The following is a 27,743-nucleotide window of genomic DNA, read 5'->3' as shown; positions in this document are numbered from 1 at the left end:
CTCCCTACTATACCTGCTATCCCACAGCCCCAGTCCCTTCCCAGAGGCTATTATCCCCCCACTGCTACTATAGGCACCATCTCTCCCTACTATACCTGCTATCCCACAGCCCCAGTCCCTTCCCAGAGGCTATTATCCCACTGCTACTATAGGCACCATCTCTCCCTACTATACCTGCTATCCCACAGCCCCAGTCCCTTCCCAGAGGCTATTATCCCACTGCTACTATAGGCACCATCTCTCCCTACTATACCTGCTATCCCACAGCCCCAGTCCCTTCCCAGAGGCTATTATCCCCCCACTGCTACTATAGGCACCATCTCTCCCTACTATACCTGCTATCCCACAGCCCCAGTCCCTTCCCAGAGGCTATTATCCCCCCCACTGCTACTATAGGCACCATCTCTCCCTACTATACCTGCTATCCCACAGCCCCAGTCCCTTCCCAGAGGCTATTATCCCCCCCACTGCTACTATAGGCACCATCTCTCCCTACTATACCTGCTATCCCCCAGCCCCAGTCCCTTCCCAGAGGCTATTATCCCACTGCTACTATAGGCACCATCTCTCCCTACTATACCTGCTATCCCACAGCCCCAGTCCCTTCCCAGAGGCTATTATCCCCCCACTGCTACTATAGGCACCATCTCTCCCTACTATACCTGCTATCCCACAGCCCCAGTCCCTTCCCAGAGGCTATTATCCCACTGCTACTATAGGCACCATCTCTCCCTACTATACCTGCTATCCCACAGCCACAGTCCCTTCCCAGAGGCTATTATCCCCCACTGCTACTATAGGCACCATCTCTCCCTACTATACCTGCTACCCCACAGCCCCAGTCCCTTCCCAGAGGCTATTATCCCACTGCTACTATAGGCACCATCTCTCCCTACTATACCTGCTATCCCACAGCCCCAGTCCCTTCCCAGAGGCTATTATCCCCCCCACTGCTACTATAGGCACCATCTCTCCCTACTATACCTGCTATCCCACAGCCCCAGTCCCTTCCCAGAGGCTATTATCCCCCCACTGCTACTATAGGCACCATCTCTCCCTACTATACTGCTATCCCACAGCCCCAGTCCCTTCCCAGAGGCTATTATCCCCCCACTGCTACTATAGGCACCATCTCTCCCTACTATACCTGCTATCCCACAGCCCCAGTCCCTTCCCAGAGGCTATATCCCCCACTGCTACTATAGGCACCATCTCTCCCTACTATACCTGCTATCCCACAGCCCCAGTCCCTTCCCAGAGGCTATTATCCCCACTGCTACTATAGGCACCATCTCTCCCTACTATACCTGCTATCCCACAGCCCCAGTCCCTTCCCAGAGGCTATTATCCCCCCACTGCTACTATAGGCACCATCTCTCCCTACTATACCTGCTATCCCCACAGCCCCAGTCCCTTCCCAGAGGCTATTATCCCCCCACTGCTACTATAGGCACCATCTCTCCCTACTATACCTGCTATCCCACAGCCCCAGTCCCCTTCCCAGAGGGCTATTATCCCCCACTGCTACTATAGGCACCATCTCTCCCTACTATACCTGCTATCCCACAGCCCCAGTCCCTTCCCAGAGGCTATTATCCCCCACTGCTACTATAGGCACCATCTCTCCCTACTATACCTGCTATCCCACAGCCCCAGTCCCTTCCCAGAGGCTATTATCCCCCCCACTGCTACTATAGGCACCATCTCTCCCTACTATACCTGCTATCCACAGCCCCAGTCCCTTCCCAGAGGCTATTATCCCCCCCACTGCTACTATAGGCACCATCTCTCCCTACTATACCTGCTATCCCACAGCCCCAGTCCCTTCCAGAGGCTATTATCCCCACTGCTACTATAGGCACCATCTCTCCCTACTATACCTGCTATCCACAGCCCCAGTCCCTTCCCAGAGGCTATTATCCCACTGCTACTATAGGCACCATCTCTCCCTACTATACCTGCTATCCCACAGCCCAGTCCCTTCCCAGAGGCTATTATCCCCCCACTGCTACTATAGGCACCATCTCTCCCTACTATACCTGCTATCCCACAGCCCCAGTCCTTCCCAGAGGCTATTATCCCCCCCCACTGCTACTATAGGCACCATCTCTCCCTACTATACCTGCTATCCACAGCCCCAGTCCCTTCCCAGAGGCTATTATCCCCCCACTGCTTACTATAGGCACCATCTCTCCCTACTATACCTGCTATCCCACAGCCCCAGTCCCTTCCCAGAGGCTATTATCCCCCACTGCTACTATAGGCACCATCTCTCCCTACTATACCTGCTATCCCACAGCCCCAGTCCCTTCCCAGAGGCTCTTATCCCCCCACTGCTACTATAGGCACCATCTCTCCCTACTATACCTGCTATCCCACAGCCCCAGTCCCTTCCCAGAGGCTCTTATCCCCCCCACTGCCACTAATAAAATATAATTATATTCTCCTATAATCTAATGATCATAAGAAAGTGGAATGCTTGCTTGGCTTTACAACACAATATAGTTTAATTATAATTACTGTCTCTGACATGGAAGCATTCTTGCTTTCCTCCACAAGAAAAAGCCATAGGCAAGTGCTATTATTCACTTCATTGGTGCTCCTTTCATTACAACTTTGTTTTGACTCCGTATAGTAATGTAGTGGCACCCAGCCATGGATTCCTACTTGTGAGAAGATAATGATTTGAATCATCAGTGTTACGGTGTAGGGGTTGAGGCTGAGCACCGTAATTGGAGACACATTGCATAGTCTGTGTATGTATACAGTGTATGTATAGCAAAGGCCTTTTTATTTATACAGCCAAACTAGGGCAATGAGAGCCTTATGGAGAGTGCTAATCATTAGATATAACTGACTTAAATAGGGCCATTGAGAAAATGGCACATCAAAGAGGACCCTGGGGAGATGCATTAGGGCAGGGGCTATTTATCATTTCTAGTGATATAACAGGAGGTCTTCTAGAAATGTTGTGTTTTGTGCAAATTAAATAAAATTGCAGCTGATTTTGCACTACTAATGGTAACATTATTAATATAGAGTTTGTTTGAGCACCATAAACAAATTGTCCGGAAGCATGTAAGTACAAGGGCTTTCCCTGTAGCGCGGACATTTAGATGGAAAAGACGAGATCAATAGAATTTGTCTATAGAGGTTTCCATTCAGCCAGTTCATGAATGATATAAAGTATCTAGCAGGGCTAAAGGTCCCCATACACTGGCAGATCCGCTTTCTTGGCGATGTCGCCAAGTGAGCGGATCTTCTCCCAATATCCCCCACCTATGGGTGGGCGATATCGGGAGAATCCAGGGTAATTCAATTGTTTGGCCCTGGGGCCAAACAATAGAATTACAATGACAGGCATAGGTAAAGTTGGTCCGGGGACCGCATCAACGAGCCAACGCGGTCCCCGATCCGATTAGATTTTCTAATCTGCCCGATCGAGATCTGGCCGATTTCAGGCCATACACAGGCCAATTAGCTGCCGAATCAGTCCAAGGGACCCATATCGGCAGCTACTATCGTATCGGCCCGTGTATGGGGACCTTTAGTCTAAAATAACTGGACAGCGGAACTCAAGAAGCTAGTTGAATGATTGGCGAAATGATTCCCAGATTTCCTATCTCACTAAATGGCCTTCAAGCCTTACATCTACAGCTACTGAATGTACGCCTGTGCAAGAATGGTAAAATAATGTCTGGGTCACTCCTTTCCTCGGCTGAGAACTTCATTACAGAAGTATTTGGAGGCAATGTCTCTAGGCTGAACTTTTAACTCTAGGCACAGTCACTCTAACACAGACTCACAGACATAATGGATAGATATCTTCTCCATATATCATCGCCAATGTACCAGGACCTCACAGTGTGCTCCAAGGAAATTACTTGCTATACAAGAACTCTACCAACTTGATTTCCTACAGTCTGGAAAGATATTGCCCGGGGAACTACCCTTACTATTCTCCTTGGTGGAGCAAAATGCTGTTCTTCCAGCTATCCCTGTCTGTCTAACACTTCTAGATCATCCTATAACAGGAGTTAACATCCACTAGATGGTCCTTTTTCATTCTATTTCCATTATCCTTAAGTTCAATAAGGTCTTGGTTACCTTAGCTCTATCTTCTTACTGAGGCTTCCTTCCTCAGGCTCTCTAGCAGAAGCAACCATCTCTATGGAGTAGAGTCCGAAGAGACAGAGCCATGTCCCCCCTCATGTAAATAGTTTTGATTTTCCATCGTCCTCTTCCGGAAATCCACGGCAAAGGCCTGAGACTGCTTTTGTCCATATGTCAGGTTCTTCATCGGGACATTTGGCCAGTGGACTAGGGGGTTGAGTAATGTTAATTCTTTCTTGTGAAGTTTTTAATAAAAACACATAAAAAGACAGGAACCTCTCATACTACTTCACCAACTGGAAACTCTCCAGCCCACAGGCCATAGTTACCGATGTTAACCTTCATCATGGATTTTTCCACCTAAAATTGTTCACTGGTGGTGAAAATAAGTCTAATCTATGGCTTGTCTATAATGGCTCCTGGGAAAAACTATTCAAAAATAATAGTAAGTTGCAAAACAAACACATTTTTTTTCTCCAAGGGAAAAGCTATAAATATTTAGAGACTTTGTCCCGCGTGTTACCTAATCTTTTCCTTGGTGTTGGAGATGCTGGTGATCTTACCTAAAGCCTTTGAGATATGGATGACATTCAGGGGTTTATTGTCAATTATTCTTTTCTAAGCGAAATAGTCAGTGATCTGTAGAACTAATAACAGAAATGGAGACAACGCAGCCCTCTCATAGACTAGATGGGTTCATTGGGATATATTTTTATATGGCTATTGTTCAATATATTCTAAGGTACCCGGGCAGAATAAATGACAAAGGCAAAGACTCTCAAAGAAAGAGAAACACAATAATGTATCAGAGCAGAAGGAGAAATAATGTTTGTAGCTCTGAAATGAATCAGGCCTGCGATCATTAGAGTAACGGCATAAACATTATAAATAGCCAAAGCAACAGGACAGCAGGCAAAAAAGGCTCTTTCCACTGCTATCTTTATTACTTATGAGCAGGGCAGAAAATAGCTTTTCAGATGGATAGTTGGGCTTTAGTAGGGGGGGTTAACTGCTTTATTGCCGATGAGTAATGATTGTATAACCTCAAACCATTGTACAGTTATGGTAAATTGGGGCCACCCAATGTACCCCAAATCCAACCATCACATATGATGAAGGCCGGGGTGTTGGGTGTATAACTCTTTTGTAAAAGACAATAAGGGTGCCATGAACTTGACCCTGAACTTTTTACTTAACTTGATCCGTATAGGATAAATAGCAACTATAATGCAGGATTCACTCAGATCAGGTGTATAGAACACTGGGCCAATAAGACTCTATCCCCACAGGGACAATCAGGCACAATATGTAGCAACACAAGAACAATGGGTTACCCTCAGCATTCCAATCTCATTCCAAGTGGAACCCAGGCAATTTCTAAATCGGTACACTTGTTCCCTACTTCTAGGCAATAGTAAACCTGGGATTTCCAATCTCACTCCTCGTTGAATATTATATTATTGTGCACAAATTATAGTCATCATATTTTTGCTTTTCCATTTTTGCTCTTCCATAAAGCCTCAAGCCAAAATGAAAGCTCCATACTTTTCTCATTATTACCCAATTCCCTGATAATCAATGCAAGATAAATCCAATAGATTGCAATCAGAAGGATATTTCTTTGAGGTAGAAACAGAATTCCTTCCTTTTTGGACTACAGGAGAACGGAGCTTGTCTCATCCTCATTCTCTTCTCTGCCACCCTTCAGGCTTTTTCTTAGCAGCCAGGACAGGGGCGGGTCCATAACATCAGGGGCGGAACAAAGATGTTAATGGGGCTGAACAAAGATCCAGAGGCGGGACACCCCCTTGGGTGAGTGGTATTTTCACAAAAGGCAAAATAAATGGTTCTGGTTCTTCACTGTGAGGATGGGGAGGCGGTGGAATGCTCTGCTGGGAGATGTGATGGTTTACTCGCTCTAATGCACTTCAATGTTTTCTTGACCAGGCAATATATATGCGTGTATGGTGTAATAAAAGGGAAATGATAGCGACCCCAGGAACATTCACTTCATGTGACTGACTCAGATGACTAGCTCTGAAGATGGAGAAAATTGTATCCAGAGCAGAACCTTTTATTACTTAAATCCCTATATAACTGCATAAAGAAATCCCCCCCTAACTGGCCTTCAGGCTGGGCCCCCTTAGCCCATAACAAGGTTACAGATACTGTATATACAAACATTGGGGTAACAGTCACCCTGCTATAGTTCCAGGGGTACCCAGGGCACAAATAAGCACTCACCCCAAATCCCCCCCTAACTGGCCTTCAGGCTGGGCCCCCTTAGCCCGTAACAAGGTTACAGATATATAGAAACATTGGGGTAACAGTCACCCCGCTATAGTTCCAGGGGTACCCAGGGCACAAATAAGCACTCACTCCAAATCTCCCCCTAACTGGCCTTCAGGCTGGGCCCCCTTAGCCCATAACAAGGTTACAGATTTATAGAAACATTGGGGTAACAGTCACCCCGCTATAGTTCCAGGGGTACCCAGGGCACAAATAAGCACTCACCCCAAATCCCCCCCTAACTGGCCTTCAGGCTGGGCCCCCTTAGCCCATAACAAGGTTACAGATATATAGAAACATTGGGGTAACAGTCACCCCGCTATAGTTCCAGGGGTAACCCTGATTGCCTCTCCAGTTGGAGACATGCTACATGGGGACAGGGCAGAAGATGTAGTTCAGCGAGTTTGAGACTCGCTCGGCGTAGAACATAATGTTGCGCACAAACAAGATTGAATTCACTTGTCAATGAACTCCTGCCTATAAGAAGTCCGTGCCCCGTTCTGCCGGCCGGGTACGACATTTACAGCAAACTGCCAATTGTTAATAATAATTCCTCGGGAAACATATACTGAAATTCCGTCGACCTGCTTAAAACCCAGGGGAAGGCAAAGCTATGCATTTCAATCTGTTCTCGCAGAGATCAGGGTTAATCGAAGCCAAAAAAAAAAAGACACCCCGTCCATCTTTAATGGATTTTCCTATCCCGGTCGGCTTTGCAGTGTAAACAGTGGATATATAATTCTGTCGGACAGGCTCGTCCCTAATGAGATGTGCCGCGGTGCGGCTGTGCGAGAACTCCCGGGCCGACGCGGCCAACGAGCGAGGCCTCTTCTTTTTTTATTTTTTTGCAGCAGTTCAGACGACAGGTCCTCGAATTACCGTAACCCCGAAGATTAAATTATGAACCAAGACATAATAACTTATTTGCCTGAATGGCGCGGCCATGATGAATTTGATTGCCCACGGCGAGGCACAAAAGATTTCGGATATTAAACCTGCAAAGTGGGACATTTGTCGCGGCAGCTTTTGCCTTTTCCGTAATTCAGCGCGGCCCCGGGAGTCGCAAAGTTCAGCGATTCCAATCGACGCCGTTTCTTAAATGGGAGCGGCGACCTTAAAAGAAAAAAATAAAGAAAAAAGTTCATTCCCAGAAGGCAGTTAATTGGGAGGAAACGGGGACATAATTCTTCCACCGGCTCTTAATAAGCCCCATTAAACGCCACTAAAGGAGATCTGCACTTTCATCCCGGATTAGTTTCCAAAATTCCCTTTTCTTTTTACTTTTACTGTGTTAAGGCGAAAACTCGCTAACCTGCCCCCCCCCCCCGGGGGTATAAATATCGATAGAAAGCACTCAGTTCAGCGCATTTGCTTGAAATGCCATTTATCTGATCTCCGATGGAAAGGCCTCAGTGCCCCAGAGTTATACAAACTGCAAATTGAGGCTGGCTGGAGAAAACTGATCCCCTTTCTGCCCCCTCGTTCCTCCAAAGGGGCTTTGTTTGGGGGGGGGGAAGAAAAGTCTGAAATAACCATAATCTGAAGAATTGGAATTTTATGTCTTTTTTTTATTTTCTACAGGAGGAAAAAAAGGGTCTGGTCCATTTCCTATTTCTTATTATAGACAATAGGGGGCATTTATTGTGCCCCCAGGCAGAAGTGCAACAGTACTAAGGGGTACAAGCATGTCCAGGCAGGTTCAGGCCTGTCGCCCGCCTCTCAGGACGTAGTTATTAGTGATGAGCGAATCTGTCCCGTTTCGCTTCGCCATAAAATTCATGAAACGGCAAGAAAATTCGCAAAACCTCGAAAAAATTGTGAAACCAATTTGTCGTGCAAATTTTTTTTGTCGCCCCACTCTTTGACGCGACTGCGCCCAATTTGACGCACAACAAAAAAAAAAATATCCACGCGCCAAATGGAAGTTTCGCTAAACAATTCGCCAATGGCGAAATGCGGAAATTCGCTGTGAATCCATGCCTGGCGAAAAAATTCGCTCATCACTAGTAGTTATATATAGATACCCTATGCCTATGTATTTGATTTTTTTTTTTTATTAAAAAATAAAAAATCCCCCCAGCCTTTGCCACAGAGTTCCTGGGCAAATGTGAAGATGGAGCTGGGAAGAGGAAGTGACATCACTTCCATGGAAGCGACATCACACACTGCAGGAAGTGATGTCACGCACACGTTAGTGGTCACTTCTGTAATCTGCTCCCTGCCTGCCCCCTGACCTAGGCCTCAGTTCATCCCCTTCCCCCCCAGTGCTGGCGAAGGTGCAGATGGCTTGTCTGTCCTACACATGAACCAATCACAGGACAGTAATGTAACCCCCACAGCGCTTAAGCACGATTTAGCAGCAAGTATCTGGCAGTGGGGATTGGAGATACCAATGGACCACCCCACCCAAAGCCCGAAGGTGCCTATATGGTAGATACAGCCCTGCCCCATCCACCTCTTATAATTACAGTGCTGGGGAACGCAGACTGCACTGTATTCATGTTGACAGTTGAAGGTCTTTGCTCTCTGAAATGAAGAGTGGAAGGCAGTTTGCAAATTGGAAAAAAAATGGCAGATTGCGCACATTTTTTGCAAATGACCCCTAGTATTAATAATTGTATTATTTACTTTTTTTTTACTTTCACATAACAAAACAATATTATGTATACAAACAAATAAACAGAGAAGGAATGTTCTGGGCACACAATAAGCTGTACCCCCATACTGTACTGTCTAAGGGAAACACTATGGCACCTCCTACCCATATGTATAAATACAAATATACAGAGAAGGAATGTTCTGGGCACACAATAAGCTGTACCCCCATACTGTACTGTCTAAGGGAAACACTATGGCACCCCCTACCCATATGTATAAATACAAATATACAGAGAAGGAATGTTCTGGGCACACAATAAGCTGTACCCCCATACTGTACTGTCTAAGGGAAACACTATGGCACCCCCTACCCATATGTATAAATACAAATATACAGAGAAGGAATGTTCTGGGCACACAATAAGCTGTACCCCCATACTGTACTGTCTAAGGGAAACACTATGGCACCCCCTACCCATATGTATAAATACAAATATACAGAGAGGGAATGTTCTGGGCACACAATAAGCTGTACCCCCATACTGTACTGTCTAAGGGAAACACTATGGCACCCCCTACCCATATGTATAAATACAAATATACAGAGAGGGAATGTTCTGGGCACACAATAAGCTCCACCCCCATACTGTGAGGAAGCAGGTGGTGTGTGCTGCTGCAACTCCCAGGCCCTTTTTTGGGTCTGGGGGGATATTTGGGAAAGGTTTTTGCTCAATACTTTTCCCTTTCCCTGGAATTTAATAATGAGGGGAAAGATGAGTGACCCATCGGGTAGGAGAGTGGAGACCCGCTTGGGCTCTAGCAGGAGGGCTGCAGGAGCGGCGGCCATAACAGACAGCGCTGCTGCACAGAAAGCTATGCTGATTGAAAGAAAGAAGCGACCGGCACGTAAGACCTCACCTAGAAAAGTTCAAACTAGCTCACCTGGCTGTGTGGGGGAGTCTGCCCGGGGAATCCAGGCCGGCGTGCCTGCGGGAAGCTGCGGGACGGAGGCCTGGGAGGAACAGGAAGCAGGCGCCATGACCTCTGGGACTGGTGAGCAGGAGAGAGGCAGCATGGAGGTGCCGGGAGCAGCGGGGGAGAGCCCTGTCGCTATGGAAGTTGCTGAAAGTGCACTGAGTGAGGAGCCCAACATGGCCGCCGGCCCACAGGTACCTGCCACTAACTCACTGGGCTGTCAGGGCCGAGCATTGCAGCCGGGACTGTGTGCGGCTCAGCCTGAGGGGGAAGGGGGAGAGAGGCCGCAGCCTGAGGGAATCACTGGCTTTATGCACAAAATGTCTGTGTTGGAGAGAAAGGAGGGAGATTTAAAGCTACGGATTGAGCTTTTGGCTGCTGATCTGGGACTGTGTAACGGGGGAAGGAGATCTGAGATAATAAGGGAATTGGCTTTTATTAATAAAGAACTAGAGGAGACCGAGCAGGAGATGGGCAGCACCATGGGGGCAATCGGGCCCGGGCAAGAACTGTGTGAGAATAGAGAGAGCTTCCAGCAAATGGAGCAGCCACATAAGCCCAAACCAGCAATGACTTTTCCTTTTTCCCAGGATGCTCAGCAGGCTGTAGTTTCACAGACTGTAACAGAGACTGCCCCATGTGACCTGCACCAACATACAGAGACTCTCTCTCTGAGTGGGAATGGGGTGAATGGCAGTGAGTTTGGGGTGAATGGCAGTGGGAATGGGGTGAATGGCAGTGAGTTTGGGGTGAATGGCAGTGAGTTTGGGGTGAATGGCAGTGGGAATGGGGTGAATGGCAGTGGGAATGGGGTGAATGGCAGTGAGTTTGGGGTGAATGGCAGTGAGTTTGGGGTGAATGGCAGTGGGAATGGGGTGAGTGGTAGTGGGAATGGGGTAAATGAGACCGTTGGTTCAAGAGGGGGAAGTAAAGGAGATGGATTTCCCGGGAGGGGGGAGAGGGGGGTACATGGGGGGGCTGGTGAAACAGGGGGCAATGTATCTTACAGTGATGCTGTTACTAATAGTAACATAGTAACATAGTAACATAGTAAGTTGGGTTGAAAAAAGACATACGTCCATCAAGTTCAACCATAATGCCTATACCTAACCTGCCTAACTACAAGTTGATCCAGAGGAAGGCAAAAAAACCCCATCTGAAGCCTCTCTAATTTGCCTCAGAGGGGAAAAAATTCCTTCCTGACTCCAAGATGGCAATCGGACCAGTCCCTGGATCAACTAGTACTAAGAGCTATCTCCCCTACCCCTGTATTCCCTCACTTGCTAAGAATCCATCCAGCCCCTTCTTAAAGTTATATAATGTATCAGCCAGCACGACTGATTCGGGGAGGGAATTCCAGAACCTCACAGCTCTCACTGTAAAAAATCCTTTCCGAATATTTAAATGGAACCTCCCTTCTTCTAAACGGAGTGGGTGCCCTCGTGTCCGTTGGAAGGACCTACTGGTAAATAAAACATTAGAAAGGTTATTATATGATCCCCTTATATATTTATACATAGTTATCATGTCACCTCTTAAGCGCCTCTTCTCCAGTGTAAACAGACCCAACTTGGCCAGTCTTTCTTCATAACTGAGACTTTCCATACCCTTTACCAGCTTAGTTGCCCTTCTCTGGACCCTCTCTAACTCAATAATGTCCTGTTTGAGCACTGGAGACCAAAACTGAACAGCATATTCTAGATGGGGCCTTACCAGCGCTCTGTAAAGGGGAAGAATAACCCCCTCCTCCCGTGAATCTATACCCCTTTTAATACAGCTCAAACCCCTGTTTGCCCTTGCAGCTGCTGCCTGGCATTGCTTGCTACAGCCAAGTTTATTATCTACAAGGACTCCAAGCTCCTTCTCCATTATGGATTTGCCTAGTGCAGTCCCATTAAGGGTATATGGGGCTTGCATATTTTTACATCCCAGGTGCATGACCTTACATTTATCCACATTAAATCTCATCTGCCACTTAGCTGCCCAGATTGCCAGTTGGTCAAGATCCTGCTGCAGGGATGTCACATCCTGGATAGAATTGACTGGTCTGCAGAGTTTTGTGTCATCTGCAAACACTGATACATTACTCATAATACCCTCCCCTAAGTCATTTATGAACAAATTAAACAAAAGTGGACCCAGTACAGAACCCTGAGGGACCCCACTGAGAACCTTATTCCAAGTAGAGAATGTACCATTAACAACCACCCTCTGTACCCGATCCTGTAGCCAGTTTTCTATCCATGTGCAAACGACTTCACTAAGACCAATAGACCTTAGCTTAGAAAGCAGTCGTTTGTGGGGAACGGTATCAAATGCTTTGGCAAAATCCAAATAGATTATATCTACTGAATCCCCACTGTCCAGCTTCTTACTTACCTCATCATAAAAAGCAATTAAATTGGTCTGACATGACCTGTCCTTCATAAAGCCATGCTGATTACTGCTCATAATGCCATTCTCCACTACATAATTTTGAATGTGATCCCTTAACAAGCCTTCAAATAACTTGCCCACCATGGATGTCAAACTTACAGGCCTATAATTGCCAGGCTGAGATCTTACTCCCTTTTTAAATATGGGAGTGACATTCGCCTTCTTCCAATCCCTAGGTACCATACCTGATGAGAGCGAGTCTGAGAATATCAGAAACAAGGGCCACTGCAATTCTGCCCCTAGCTCTCTCAGTACCCGAGGGTGTATTCCATCTGGTGATACCAGGGATGGGGCAGCAGACAGGATTGTGCGGGGGGCAGAGAGGGCTTTGTTGCCCCAGACTGAGGTGGCAGAGCCGGGCAAGAGGAGGAACGTAGTGAAGATTAAGTGGGTGCAGGGGAGAGAGGGGTTCCCGGGCAGGAGATACGTAGCCAGGAGGCTGATCAAGGAGTCCCTGGGTTTAACCCCAGATGATGTTTATGCCCTAGTCACTGTCACTGATACGGAGTTTGACTTGAGCTTTAAGTTGCCCCAGGGGCTGGATGAATTTTGGAAGGGGTATGAGAGAGAGGGGCTCGGACGTGTGGAACGGATTTGAGGTTATTCCGGTTTCAAAGCCGGAGGTTAAAAATGTGACAATTATTTTTAAAAGCGAGTCCATAAATGAGGAGGATGTGATGTTTTGGCTAAAGAGGCAGTGCCAGGTACTTTCCCCTTTAAAGAGAATCTATGATGAAGAGGATTTTTGGATAGGGGGGTGGAAGGTCCAGGTGAGACTGCACTCTCAGCTCCATGTGCAGAAACATCTCCCCAACTCTCTGTTTCTAGGGAAGGACAGGGGGGTGTGTTTCTATGTGGGCCAGCCCCGGGTCTGCTTTAAATGCGGCTCCAATAGGCATCTGGCAAATGTACCGTACAGAAATGTGGGACACCCAAGCAAGGACTGTGTCACCATAAGGTGCAATCTCTGCCTGAAACTGGGCCACGCACACCGGGATTGCCCCGACGCCTGGCATAACAACGTCCAGAAACAGTGCCCAAACCTGCTGGCGGAACTGAGGGAGGTTATGGGGGGCGAGGAGGGACCGGAGACTCAGGCAGCAGTGCAAAGGGGGACTGAGGGAGGAACGGATTTGGGGAACGGAGGAAGTACTTCTGGGGAAGGGGTGGAGCTCACTGAGAGGGAGGAGGAAGGGGCGGAAAAACAGGATTGGCGGGTGGTTGGTGGAAACTCAAAGAAAGTAAATAAGAGAAAGGCTGTGCCCAAAGAGATGGCGGTAGAAACAGAAAACAGATTTGATTTGTTAGGGAAATCCTGGGCTGCAGTTATGGAGGAGGAAGAGGAGGTTTCGGTGAGACTGGGAAAGGAAAGGGAGGAGGAAGAGGAGGTTTCGGTGAGACTGGGAAAGGAAAGGGAGGAGGAAGAGGAGGTTTCGGTGAGACTGGGAAAGGAAAGGGAGGAGGAAAGGAAGGAAAAAAGGAAAAGTGTTTTCAGTGAAGAGGTTTCAAGAGGGAGGAAAAATAAAAAGAAAGGCCAAAACCAAGAGGATGAGTGGGGGTCTCTGGGGGAGGATGAAATTGTGGAGGGACCGGAGGAAGTAGCAGGAGCCCCAAGTTTCCAGGTCAAAAGAACCGGTGAGGAGCAAGTAAATGGCAAATGTAAAAATCAAAAGACTTGAGATGGATTTTAAGAGAACAAGTGAAATGAGTAACTAAATGTAAATGGAACTCTGTGCTAAATGTAACCGTTTCTTTCTGATTTTAAAGCTTTTTGTGTTTGTTTAATGTTATTGTAATGTGAAGTTATTTTGCCTTTTGTAATGTTTTTATCCAATAAAATCCCTACCCATATGTATAAATATAAATATACAGAGAGGGAATGTTCTGGGCACACAATAAGCTGTACCCCCATACTGTACTGTCTAAGGGAAACACTATGGCACCTCCTACCCATATGTATAAATACAAATATACAGAGAAGGAATGTTCTGGGCATGCAAGAAGTTATATTCTTACACAACAATATGGCAGCTTCCACTCAATTATTTAGAAATAAATACACCAAAAGAATGTTCTGGGCACATAATAAGTTATATCTCCATACTTTACTGTCTGAAGAACATAATGCGGCATTTTCAAATATAGATAGAATGAATGCTCAGGGCACATAAGAAGCTTTATCCTCATAATGTACTGTCTAAGGGAAACAATATGGCAGCTCCCTCTCAATTATATATATATACACACAGGGAAGGAATGTTCTGGGCACATAATTAGCTATACCCCCATACTTAAGTAATATGTCAGTTTTTCATAAATTAAAATCTACAGCAAAGGAATGCTCTGGGCACATAAAAAGTTTTATTCTGATACTGTACTGTCTAAGGGAAACAATATGGCTGCATCCACTTATGAGGAGAAGGAATGTTATGGGCATAGAATACATTGTAAGCAATAATGACCCAATATTTTAATACCTGTCCATAGAAAAAGGTAAATTAATCTTGTGCTACTTCTTAGGCTGAATGGTTTGAGTAAAATTCAATAGCAAATGTGCCAACTGTGACAATGAGCCGGCCCCTCTCGCCCTGAGCCGGCCCTGGCTGAGTAAGCGCCGCTAATAATTCTAAGGTTAGAGTGAGTGCGTGAATCATTTAAGTTTGTAGTGAAATCCTTGTATTCTGTCTGCTCTTTCTTCTTCCCCAGAGATGTGCTTTGAAGCGAGGGAAGATTCTCCGTCGTATCTCCACCTCCTTCACTGTACATGCCGTCCCCAGAGGATTGGACTTGCTGCTTATTGCATGTTGCTTTGCAGAGAATGTTGCTAAAATATTTGATCACACTACACACGTTTTCCAGTCATAGCAAACGTGATACAGAGGAGCAACTCTATCTGCCCACGTAGCCTTCCGCCCCATGGACTTACAGCCTTCCTATCCACGCAGATAGAACTGATATTTATTATAATAGCAGCTTGATTTTTGTTTTTTCCTGGGTTTAGTCCGGACTTTACGACGTTTTTTTGTTGTTCAATAGATTGTATGGATTGTCACCAAGGAGGCACTTCCAAAGGAACCTCTCCACCGTCATGGCCCAGCGACGAAGCAGTTTCACTAATGGGGTCATCGACTCAAGACTTGGCCAAGGACGTCACTCATCTCTTCCTTAAAGTAAGTGATCCTGACCACATCAGGAAGTCTTCTTCAGTATTTTTGAGGTGGGATCCATACTTATCCTTGGGGGTCAAGGTTTTAGATGAAGGATGTAGATGCCTTCACTTTCTGTTTGTGGATTAAGGCAGCGGTTCTCAACCTGTGGGTCGGGACCCCTTTGGGTCACTTAAGACCATCGAAAAACACATATCTCCGATGGTCTTAGGAACCGAGACACTGCTCCTCTATGGTTGGGGGTCACCACAACATGAGGAACTGTATTAAGGGGTTGCGGCATTAGGAAGCTTGAGAAGCACTGGATTAAGGGATCTGTTGGACCTGAGATTTTCTAGACTAAGGGAAGCACCATATCTCCAGGCTATTAAAGAACTTTTAAACATTGAAAAACCCAACTGTTTTGTCTATATGGATTCCATATAGATTGTAAGCTCTACAGGGCAGGGACCTCCATCCTCTTGTGTCTTTGACTCTTAACTTGTTGCAACTGTATCTTGTATTTATCTGTATTTATTGTTATACTGTGTATTTATCTATTATCTTAATAACCCCCTGTTTGTATTAGTGTATTCTACTGTACAGCACTGGGTACATAAGTAGCGCTTTATAAATAAAGATATGTATGTGTGTATAACTTTATTTATAAAGCGCCACAAGGATACGCAGCGCTGTACAATCTTACAATATACACAATTACACACAGGGAGGGCAAGTGTTATGATATATAAATACAATAAATATAAATGCACAGGGAATAAGTGCCATGTAGTATGAGACACAGTAGGAAGGAGGTCCCTGCCCCGTAGAGCTTACAATCTAAGATATACATACATTTATGCCGCTGAGGTACCATCAACTACAAGGTTCTGATTTATTATTATTATTACACAAATAGCAAATTGCTTTTTACAGATAATAGATCCCATACCTAAAGGTTAGGAACTTCTATTGTAGAACATCCGATAAAAGCCTATGAAAGCGAACTTGGGTCGGCAATGTATAGAATGTATAGTATAAAGTTCCCAGAATACTTTCTTTTCGGGGGGGGATTATTTCAAACCAGAGGAACCCAATGTTGTTATGTAACTACGGGAGGTCCAATAAGATGTTTGCAAGTCTCAGAAGTTGATACCAATCTATGTTATTATTAAATGCAAGTTTACATATACAGGTATGGGACCCGTTATCCAGAATTATGTTTCCATAATTTGGATCTCCATACCTTAAGGCTACTAAGAAATCAATAAAACATTAATTAAACCCAATAGGATTATTTTGGCTCTAATAAGGATTAAGAGAAAAAGGAAATGTGAATTATTTGATTAAAATGAAGTCTGTGGGAGATGGCCTTCCCGTAATTCGGAACTTTCTGGATAATGGGTTTCTGGATAAGGGGTCCGATGCCTGTACTGGGATCTGGGATTTCCTTGTTACGGAGTCAGGTGACTTTTTCAACCATGGCGACAGGGCCAGGACTAGGGGTTCTGCCTAGGGCACAATGATGAGGGGGTGCCAGGCAGATACATCTTCTGCCAACCCCTAGTCCGCCCTCTCTTACCCCTTACCCCCCCCCCCCCCGCCGCTTGTTGTTGTGCTGAAAGAGGGTGCATTTTTTAATACCTTTACCCTGTTGGGGGGGTCAACATGATCTAAGGGTCCCTCAGGGGAGTTGTAATAAGCTGGCAAAGCAATGGAAAACAAATGTCTATAGAAATATCTACAAGTGAATAAAGAGACCTGATAGAGAAGTTCAGGTTACAGTGAAATGAATGGAGCAAAGACGCAGCCAATGATACTGGGCAGGAGCGAGTGTGGCCCCCAGGGGGTTCTGCCAAGGTCTGGCTTTTGTCAAGCTCTTATTATTATTTTTTCAAATCGGAGCAAATGGATATTAAATGACATGATTAGCTATCGCCATTAATTGGTCTGTGGGAGTTTTCTGCACTGATCAGGTATCTTAGAAACAGAGAGGTACAGGGAGAGGAGTGTGAGGCGGCTGCACGACAAACACAGGAGGAGAAATGTTTAAAAAAAAGGGAAAGAGACGGGAAGGAAAGTAGGTCATCTCCCCTTCCCTCATCTCCCCTTCCCTCCTCTCCCCTTCCCTCCTCTCCCCTTCCCTCCTCTCCCCTTCCCTCCTCTCCTCTCCCCTTCCCTCCTCTCCCCTTCCCTCCTCTCCCCTTCCCTCCTCTCCTCTCCCCTTCCCTCCTCTCCTCTCCCCTTCCCTCCTCTCCTCTCCCCTTCCCTCCTCTCCCCTTCCCTCCTCTCCCCTTCCCTCATCTCCCCTTCCCTCCTCTCCCCTTCCCTCCTCTCCTCTCCCCTTCCCTCCTCTCCCCTTCCCTCCTCTCCCCTTCCCTCCTCTCCCCTTCCCTCATCTCCTCTCCCCTTCCCTCCTCTCCCCTTCCCTCATCTCCCCTTCCCTTCTCTCCCCTTCCCTCCTCTCCCCTTCCCTCATCTCCCCTTCCCTCCTCTCCCTTCCCTCCTCTCCTCTCCCCTTCCCTCATCTCCCCTTCCCTCATCTCCCCTTCCCTCCTCTCCCCTTCCCTCATCTCCCCTTCCCTCCTCTCCCCTTCCCTCCTCTCCCCTTCCCTCCTCTCCCATTCCCTCCTCTCCCCTTCCCTCCTCTCCCCTTCCCTCCTCTCCCCTTCCCTCATCTCTCATTCCCTCCTCTCCCCTTCCCTCATCTCCCATTCCCTCCTCTCCCCTTCCCTCATCTCCCCTTCCCTCATCTCCCATTCCCTCCTCTCCCCTTCCCTCCTCTCCCCTTCCCTCCTCTCCCATTCCCTCCTCTCCCCTTCCCTCCTCTCCCCTTCCCTCATCTCCCCTTCCCTGCGCTCTCCTGCTGGGGATTCAGCCTGTCCCACACACACTCACTACTGCCACTATCTCTGCTGTGTCTGTGTGTGTCTGTGTGTGTATCCGTATATATGTGTACATATATATATATATATATATATATATATATATGTGTGTGTGTGTGTGTTTGTGGCTGCGTGTGTGACTGTGTGTGACTGTGTCTGTCTGTGTGTCTCTGTGTGTGTATCTGTGTGTTTGTGTCTGTCTGTATGTGTGTGTGTGTCTATATATATATTTGTGTGTGTGTGTTTGTGTATCTGTGTGTGTGTGTGTGTGTATATCTGTGTGTCTGTCTGTATGTATGTTTGTGTGTGTCTGTGTGTGTGTATATCTGTGTGTGTGTGTGTCTGTATGTATGTATGTGTGTCTCTGTGTGTGTGTGTATCTGTATGTCTGTGTGTGTCTGTATGTATGTATGTATGTATGTATCTGTATATCTGTGTGTTTGTCTGTATGTGTGTATGAGTGTGTATGTGTGTGTGTGTCTATGTGTGATGGAACACACTCTCTCCTCACACGTCAGGATGCAGCCAGAAAAAAAAATCATTTTTGATGGTTTTTGGTCCCTCTGGGGCCCCGTCAACAATCAGTATTTCATCATATGCGCCTTAATCTTATGCAAGCCGCTGTAACTGGCAGGGATTTTCATCATTGTGAGATCATTAACCCTATAGGCCCTGTAATTAATGGCTTTATTTATAGGGAGTGCCAGTCAGACGGCCGGGACACCATTACATTATTGGATTGTCCGGCCCCACCGTTTATTCTCTGTCACACCTGGCCTGTGATTGGTCCTTACAGAATGCAACGAGAAAGGATACTCACTGTCATTATATTAGCAACTGGGTCCCATTGTATTAGCTGGTATGGGTCTTACATTAGAGATAGATAGATAGATAGATAGATAGATAGATAGATAGATAGATAGATAGATACTGTAGATAGATAGATAGATACTGTAGATAGATAGATAGCTAGATAGATGATAGATAGATAGATAGATAGATAGATAGATACAGATGATAGATAGATAGATGATAGATAGATAGATAGATAGATTGATTGATAGAGGATAGATAGATATATAGATAGATAGATAGATTGATAGATAGAGGATAGATAGATAGATTGATTGATAGAGTATAGATAGATAAATAGATAGATACAGATGATAGATAGATAGCTAGATATCTAGATAGATAGATAGATAGATAGATAGATATATATATTGATTGATAGAGGATAGATAGATTGATTGATAGAGGATAGATAGATATATAGATAGATAGATAGATAGATTGATAGATAGAGGATAGATAGATAGATTGATTGATAGAGTATAGATAGATAAATAGATAGATACAGATGATAGATAGCTAGATATATTGATTGATAGAGGATAGATAGATACAGATGATAGATAGATAGATAGCTAAATATCTAGATAGATAGATGATTGATAGATAGATAGATCGATAGATAGATCGATAGATAGAGGATAGATAGACAGAGGATAGATAGATAGATAGATAGATAGATAGATAGATAGATAGATAGATACAGATGATAGATAAATAAATAGATAGATGATAGATAGATAGATAGATAGATAGATAGATAGATAGAGGATAGATAGATAGATAGATACAGATGATAGATAGATAGATAGATAGATGATAGATAGATACAGATGATATATAGATAAATAAATAGATAGATGATAGATAGATAGATAGAGAATAGATAGATAGATAGATAGAGGATAGATAGATAGATAGAGATGATAGATAGATAGATGATAGATAGATAGATAGATAGAGAATAGATAGATTGATTGATAGATAGAGGATAGATAGATAGATAGATAGATAGATGATAGATAGATAGATAGATGATAGATAGATAGATAGATAGATAGATAGATAGTGTAACCCTAGTATTGAGCCAATGCCCAGCTAGACGGTACAGAGCACGAGTACACGTGACATGTAACACACAGGATTCACCTTCACAGCGGGGAATAATGCACTTGAGAGGTGTAGTTTAACTACAACACTCCTCTGCCTAAGGTATTACTAATGAAATTAGGACCCAGAGGTTCTTTGCAAATAATTAGAACTTGATTGCTTTGTCCCAGACAACATGTATGCAGGCTGAATACTCCCGGCAATGAGGTACAGTAGCAGAATATCAGGTGCGGTCGGTATAAAGGCAGAGAGTTGTAGTAGCGCTGGGGAGACTGATGGGGGAAAGTAGAGAGAAGTCCCAAGGGTTTCCTGACTAACTCTCACCCCTACAGCCGCTCTTACACACGTATAGCTGCACCCTGACTAACAATCATTCTCGGGGTCCTGCTCCCCAACTTATATCTCTATGGCTTTCCTCTAGGGCTCGATGCTTCTGGGCCCAGTTGGGCCGGGCTCCCTGGAACACACCCTTCTGCTGGGCAGTGAGAGGCCAACCCCCTGCCTGACACTATATTACAGTGGGCAGGAAGTGGTCATCCTATCTAAGGGCCAATAAATGCACAGGGCAAATAGGAGAGTTGGTAACATGTACCTCTGCATAGTAACAACAAAACCAGGAAGTGGTAGGGAATAAGGCCATAGGGATTGTTAACCAGGGTCGGACTGGGCCGGCGGGACACCAGGAAAAAATCCTGTGGGCCTCAGCCCTAGAGGGCCCCAGCGGCCCAGACCCGACCCTTGCTTGAGCTCCCCCGGCCGACGGTGCTTCTCCCCTGACGTGTTAAACTTAAGCGCGTTTAGGGGAGGACGTCGGGCAGGGGCCCCTGTGGGGGGAGTTAGGGAGGCTCAGCGGGGCCCCTGTGGGGGGAGTTAGGGAGGCTCAGCGGGGCCCCTGTGGGGGGAGTTAGGGAGGCTCAGTGGAGGCTCCTGTGGGGGATTAGGGAGGCTCAGTGGGGGCTCCTGTGTGGGATTAGGGAGGCTCAGTGGGGCCCCTGTGGGAGATTAGGGAGGCTCAGCGGGGGCCCCTGTGGGGGATTAGGGAGACTCAGCGGGGACCCCTGTGGGGGATTAGGGAGGCTCAGCGGGGGCCCCTGTGGGGGATTAGGGAGGCTCAGCGGGGCCCCTGGGGGAGATTAGGGAGGCTCAGCGGGGGCCCCTGTGGGGGATTAGGGAGACTCAGCGGGGACCCCTGTGGGGGATTAGGGAGGCTCAGCGGGGGCCCCTGTGGGGGATTAGGGAGGCTCAGCGGGGACCCCTGTGGGAGATTAGGGAGGCTCAGCGGGGGCCCCTGTGGGGGATTAGGGAGGCTCAGCGGGGACCCCTGTGGGGGATTAGGGAGGCTCAGCGGGGACCCCTGTGGGGGATTAGGGAGGCTCAGCGGGGGCCCCTGTGGGGGATTAGGGAGACTCAGCGGGGACCCCTGTGGGAGATTAGGGAGGCTCAGCGGGGGCCCCTGTGGGGGATTAGGGAGACTCAGCGGGGACCCCTGTGGGGGATTAGGGAGGCTCAGCGGGGGCCCCTGTGGGGGATTAGGGAGGCTCAGCGGGGCCCCTGGGGGAGATTAGGGAGGCTCAGCGGGGGCCCCTGTGGGAGATTAGGGAGGCTCAGCGGGGGCCCCTGTGGGGGGAGTTAGGGAGACTCAGCGGGGACCCCTGTGGGGGATTAGGGAGGCTCAGCGGGGCCCCTGTGGGAGATTAGGGAGGCTCAGCGGGGGCCCCTGTGGGGGATTAGGGAGGCTCAGCGGGGGCCCCTAGGGGGTACGGGAGATGCGGCCGGCGGGGGAACCTGCCCCGGTGGGCCCTGCACCTTCCAGTCCGACCCTGTTGTTAACCCTATGGGTCCCTACTATAGATAGATAGATAGATTGATAGATAGTACAGGTATAGGACCTGTTATCCAGAATGCTCAGGACCAATGGCATTCCAGGTAAGGGGATCTCCATACCTTAAGTCTACTAAGAAATCGATCAAACATTAATTAAACCCAATAGGATTATTTTACATCCAGTAAGGATTCATTTTATCTTAGTTGGGGATCAAATACAAAGCACTGTTTTATTATTACAGAGAAAAAGGAAATCAATTTTAAAAATCTGAATTATTTGATTAAAATGGAGTCTATGGGAGACAGGCTTTCCTCCGTAATTCGGAGCTTTCTGGATATCGGGTTTCTGGATAAGGGATCCCATACCTGTGTGTGTATATATATATATATACACACATATGCACACTACTTATACCAGCACTTGTACATTGAACTGCAAGGTGAAGAAGAAATATCTGTTTCCATTCTCGGCACTACTTGTTCTGACACCTGAAACAATGTAGCAGAAGCCAGCCTTGAAGCTGTATGATATGTGGCCTATTTAACACTATGTGCCCCTTACAATGTACCATTCAAGCAGTGGGCATGGCAGTGCAGCCAGGGAAAGGTTGCTATGGCAGCTCCTCTATGGTGAGAGTTTGATTTGTCTCCTTTAATAAATGTAATAGTAAAAGACCAATAACACGAGCCAGGGAACGGTACAACTGGGCAGCAGTCATATCCATAAAGATTTAATATCGCTGCCATTAATCTTAATAGCAAAAAAATAAGCTCCCCTTTGTGTAATAGAATTTTTGGAATGGAGAAGGATTTTGTCAACCCCGCGGAATGTTAATAGTGATCAAGCGGCCGATTAATGTTCTGCTAGTTCCTCGTAGTGATGAATTGGCCCTTTGTTGCTTGGGCTGCCGGACACCAGGATCCACTTGTCCAAAGCAGGAAGTGAGGGAATGGCTCCCCCTATAGGTAACATCAGACTGTACAGAAATCTAGCACACGGGGAGTTCTGCCTTAATATTTAATTTAGCCATTTACTGGGCATGAGTAATAGGGTGTTTATCCTGGGGGCCCAGGCTCAGAGGGGCCCCCATTCCATGGAATGTGCTTATATATATATATATATATATATATTTATATAAATGTGTGTAAAATAAACACTAAATAACTTTTCCGTTCATGGAATTTGAAACCAAAGTCCCAGCACCCACAGGGAACCCAAGGCACAGGCTTTAGTCAGAAGTGGGCACCAGTCAGATAGTCTGGTCTAGCAATGAGTTTAGCAAATAAGGTTCCCAGAGAATGCCCCCAATAATACGGCTCAGCTGGTTTTGGGTGAAGACACATGGAGCTACTTAGTAGCAGCTACTTGTCACGGCTACTAAACTGCAGAAAATATTCTGCCATAGACAATACTGAGAATTGCCTCTGCTAAAACACACGTAGAGACAGTTATCAGTAAATGATCAGCATTGTCTGTTTTAGTAGCTACGACAAGTAGCTGCTACTAGTAGCTCCGTGTGTCTTCACCCTAAAGGTGCCCATACAAGTGAAGGTCGCCAAGCAAGCGGATCGCCCGATATCCCCACCTACGGGTGGGGGAACATGTAGGCTAATTCAATCATTTGGCCCTGGGGCCAAACGATCAAATTATAATGGCGGCAATGGGGCAGTCGGGTTAGGGACCAAATCAACGAGCCGATGCGGTCCCCGATTCGACTAAATCTTTCAACCTGCCCAATCGATATATGACCAATTTGAGGCCAGATATCGGTTGGGCATGCCTCTCGTTCCTACCCCTACACGGGCCGATAAGCTGCCGAATTGGTCCAAGGGCCTCATATCGCCAGCTACAATCGGCCCGTGTATGGCCACCTTTAGGGTGAAGACCCACAGAGCTACTAGTAGCAGCTACTTGTCATGGCTACAATGCTGATCATTTACTGATAATTGTCTCTACATGTGTTTTAGCAGAGGCAATTCTCAGTATTGTCTATGGCAGGGGATTTGCTGTAGTTTAGTAGCCATGACAAATAGCTGCTACTATGTAGCTCAGTGTGTCTTAACCCTAAACCAGCTCAGCCGTATAACTGGGGGCATTCTCTGGGAACCTTATTTGCTAAACTCAGGGCTAGACCAGCACGTGCCTTGGGTTCCCATGACAAGTAGCTGCTACTAAGTAGCCCGTGTGTCTTCACTCTCTCCTGAAAGTGAGGTGAAACAAATAGTGACTCTATTTAGTGGCTAGGGTCACCCCTGGTCAATAAGCATCTACCATAGAAACTTAACCTGGAAAGTGAAATAGCCTCCCTTCCTAACTCTGCACAGACCCATCTCTATGATTAACCCTTATGTGGACTACCTGTATCAAAGGTAAAGCAAACCTTGCATACATGTTTTTTTATAAACACATATAAATACATACAGAATCTCCAGATAAGATGCCCTGTATAAATCCTTTTGCCACTGTCACTCACTCAACGCCACCAAAGAAATCTGAAGTTCAGGGTTAGAAATATTATGATTTATCCAAGATCATTTCTGCTCGACAATATATTTATTTACCCCAATTACTGATCCCAGAGTGATAGTTTCCCTAACTCGATGCCTCGTTGGAGATATTTCCCTGACAAATAAGCGTCTTTGTGTCACCGGAACATTTTTCACCGTGAGTGACGTCCCTTTTTAATTTCCCCAAGGAAAAGGCTAAAGTGTATCGGTGCCTTGGAGATCCTATATACCAGATTTCACAAAGTACATAGAACTGATAGATTATTTTCTGCAAAAACAAGTTGTTTTATGATACATCTAATAATAACCCACACGGGCCATTTCCAAAGCTCAACAGGATACTGAGTCACAACCATGTGAGGAATAACCGCCACCTTGCACAATATATAAACATGTTTATCTTCATCTCGGCTGTTTTGTGGGTGATATCTTGTCTTCTTCATTTTTGCAAAGCTATTTCCTAGAGGAATAAGGGTCTCCGTGTAGACCATCATTACCTGTTTCCAGAGATGGTGATTACTGTCACGCAGCTTTATGAGGTACATGGTCCCCTATGAACGCAGCAAAGAATTCTTCATTTGTGCATTACAACTGGAGGCTGGTAACCCTAAAGGGAATGAAAAAGAGAGTAAAAAATGCTTATTTGCTCCTATAGATATTGCTACAAGCCCAGCCTGAACTGGAACTAGTTAGGGTGGGATTGGGGGTAGACATTTATCTGCTGCCCTACATATTTTTGGAACCATAGAAGGGTGACTTGTGCACCAATATTATTGTATTTTACTGATACCTATGTTTGACCACCAACAGGAACCTGAACCCCAAAACTCCGATTAACCACAGCACTAGAGTAAACTGGAATTATGTTTTGTCTTCTCTCAAGTATGGTCTTCACAAGTCTATCTAACACCATTGTCCCATGGCCTATAACTTCCATGTAGATCAGTGGTCCCCAACCAGTGGCTCGTGAGCAACATGTTGCTCCCCAACTCTTTGGATGTTGCTCCCAGTGGCCTCAAATAAAGTGCTTATTTTTGAATTCTTGGCTTGGTGGCAAGTTTTGGAGGCATAAAAACCAGGTGTATAGCCAAACAGAGCCTCCTATAGGCTGGCAGTCCATATAGGGGCTGCCAAATAGCCAATAACAGTCCTTATTTGGCACCCCCAGGTACATGTTTCATGCTCGTGTTGCTCCCCAAGTCTTTTTACACTTAAATGTGGCTCCCGGGTAAAAAAGGTTGGGGATCCCTGATGTAGATGTTCCTTGTTTAAGCTGACCAGACACTAAAAGATCTACTTGTTTGGCAAGGTCACCAAATGAGCGGACCTTTTCCTGCCATGCCCACCTATAGGTGGGTGATATTGGATCATATTGAAAGGTTGCCGGCCATTGGGGTGAGGCCTGCATTAATGTGTTGGCCAGATATCGGGCGGGCTGGCCTATCAGAGAGCCCCATTCATGGGCCAATAAGATGCCCATTGGTAGCATATATCAGCCTATAGTCCTGCATTCGGTTCAGGATTCGGCCAAGATTCGGCCTTTTTCGGCACGATTCGTATTCGGCCAAACCGACGCTCCTGGCCGAACTGGATCCGAATACTAAAAATCACTTGACTTTTTGTCATGTAAACACGAAAGTTGAAAATTACCGGATTAGGGTTCGGATTAGGTTCGGGACTAGGCCGAATCCTTTATGAAGGGGTTCAGCCGAATCTGAAAAAGTGGATCCGGTGCATTCCTAACAAAAACTTTATATTCCTTGCTTTTCTGTCCATTTCTCAACATGCCATGGATACCAGCAAGACTTACTCCTGACCCACCCGCCAAACTAAATACTCCCCCCCTCTCCATGCTATAGATCCCTCCCTGTACATTCTTTATACGGTTCCTTACAGTCCATACTGTTGTGCCTAAATGTGCCGCTTAAGCTTGTTTCTATAATTAAATTGCCATTGATAGAGTTCTACATAATCATTATAATATACATTTAAGCACTAATTACTATTATGTTTCTGGAATAGGAAACAATGAAGTCAGCATCTTGAAAATGTTGGGTTTTTTTTCCTTTGGGACATAAAGGGGCCGTGGTATTTTATATTTGAATTCTGTTCTGTCTTATCCTGCATTAGACATATAAAGTATATCAATAATGCAATAAAATAGCCCAATTAAAAGGTTTGAGGGGGAATGGGCTTCCCGAGGCAGTGGTCTTTCTAATCTGTGTTCTTCTTCAGGTCAGAGCCTATGGAGGCTTAGGGTGGTGTTCCTTCAAAAAGTAGGAATAAATACCATTTTTAAATGCTGAAATTCAGCTGCAAAACAGTTCTTCTCTTTCTGCATCATTTGAAATCCTGGCAGGGGAGGAGGGACTAAAACACTGATGTTACAGATTGTAACAACTTCTCCACAGTTTACAGACAGCATGCAGGAACTACATAACCCACAATGCATTGCACTGGGATGTTCCTTTCCTTATTGACATCACGTGTGCAGCAGGGGATTGTGGGATTGGGAGGAGGCAGTCTGAAGGCAGGCTGAGGGCAGACGACTACTGTTATATGTATTTGAGTCACAAAGTCATCAGCCAATCAGCAGGGGAACAGGGGGTGGGGCTTAGGGAACTGGTCCAAACCATATTATTACATTAAACATCATGAAAAGGCTGCGTATTGTTTAATCGACATATATTGCAAAGTTGATTGAAATTATGTTTCTTTTCAAAAAGCTCAAGTTGTGTTTATTAAGTCTTATGACCGTTTCCCTTTAAAATGCATCCCTGCCCTGCTTTGACTAAAATAAAAAGCCATTTTGGAACTCGCTGAGAGAATGCCATGGAATATCTGCCAAGACTCTTTTAGTGGAGGTTATTTTTTTGTTCACAGGAAGGAACATATGCAGGATACAGAGACTCAGCTCCTACACGAAGCATAAAAGGAGGCAATCAGACTAAAAGCAAATGAGTTTCCTACACTGCGCTATTTAGCTTTATGGCACACAGCATTATTA

The 27,743-nt window shown here is 46.0% G+C and overlaps 1 protein-coding gene across 5 annotated transcripts in view; it reads left to right on the top strand.

The window, feature by feature from the left end:
- Positions 1–27,743, top strand: part of tenm4 (teneurin transmembrane protein 4) — an 811,512-nt gene that overhangs the window by 210,167 nt on the left and 573,602 nt on the right. For all 5 annotated transcript variants that reach the window (XM_031895585.1, XM_031895582.1, NM_001102688.1 and 2 more), the window contains 1 exon segment: positions 15,448–15,581. The gene's annotated coding sequence lies outside the window, so the exon portion shown is untranslated.

This window comes from Xenopus tropicalis, chromosome 2 (genome assembly GCF_000004195.4).
Source record: "Xenopus tropicalis strain Nigerian chromosome 2, UCB_Xtro_10.0, whole genome shotgun sequence".
Taxonomy (NCBI): domain Eukaryota; kingdom Metazoa; phylum Chordata; class Amphibia; order Anura; family Pipidae; genus Xenopus; species Xenopus tropicalis.
This window is presented reverse-complemented; position numbering and strand designations above follow the sequence as displayed.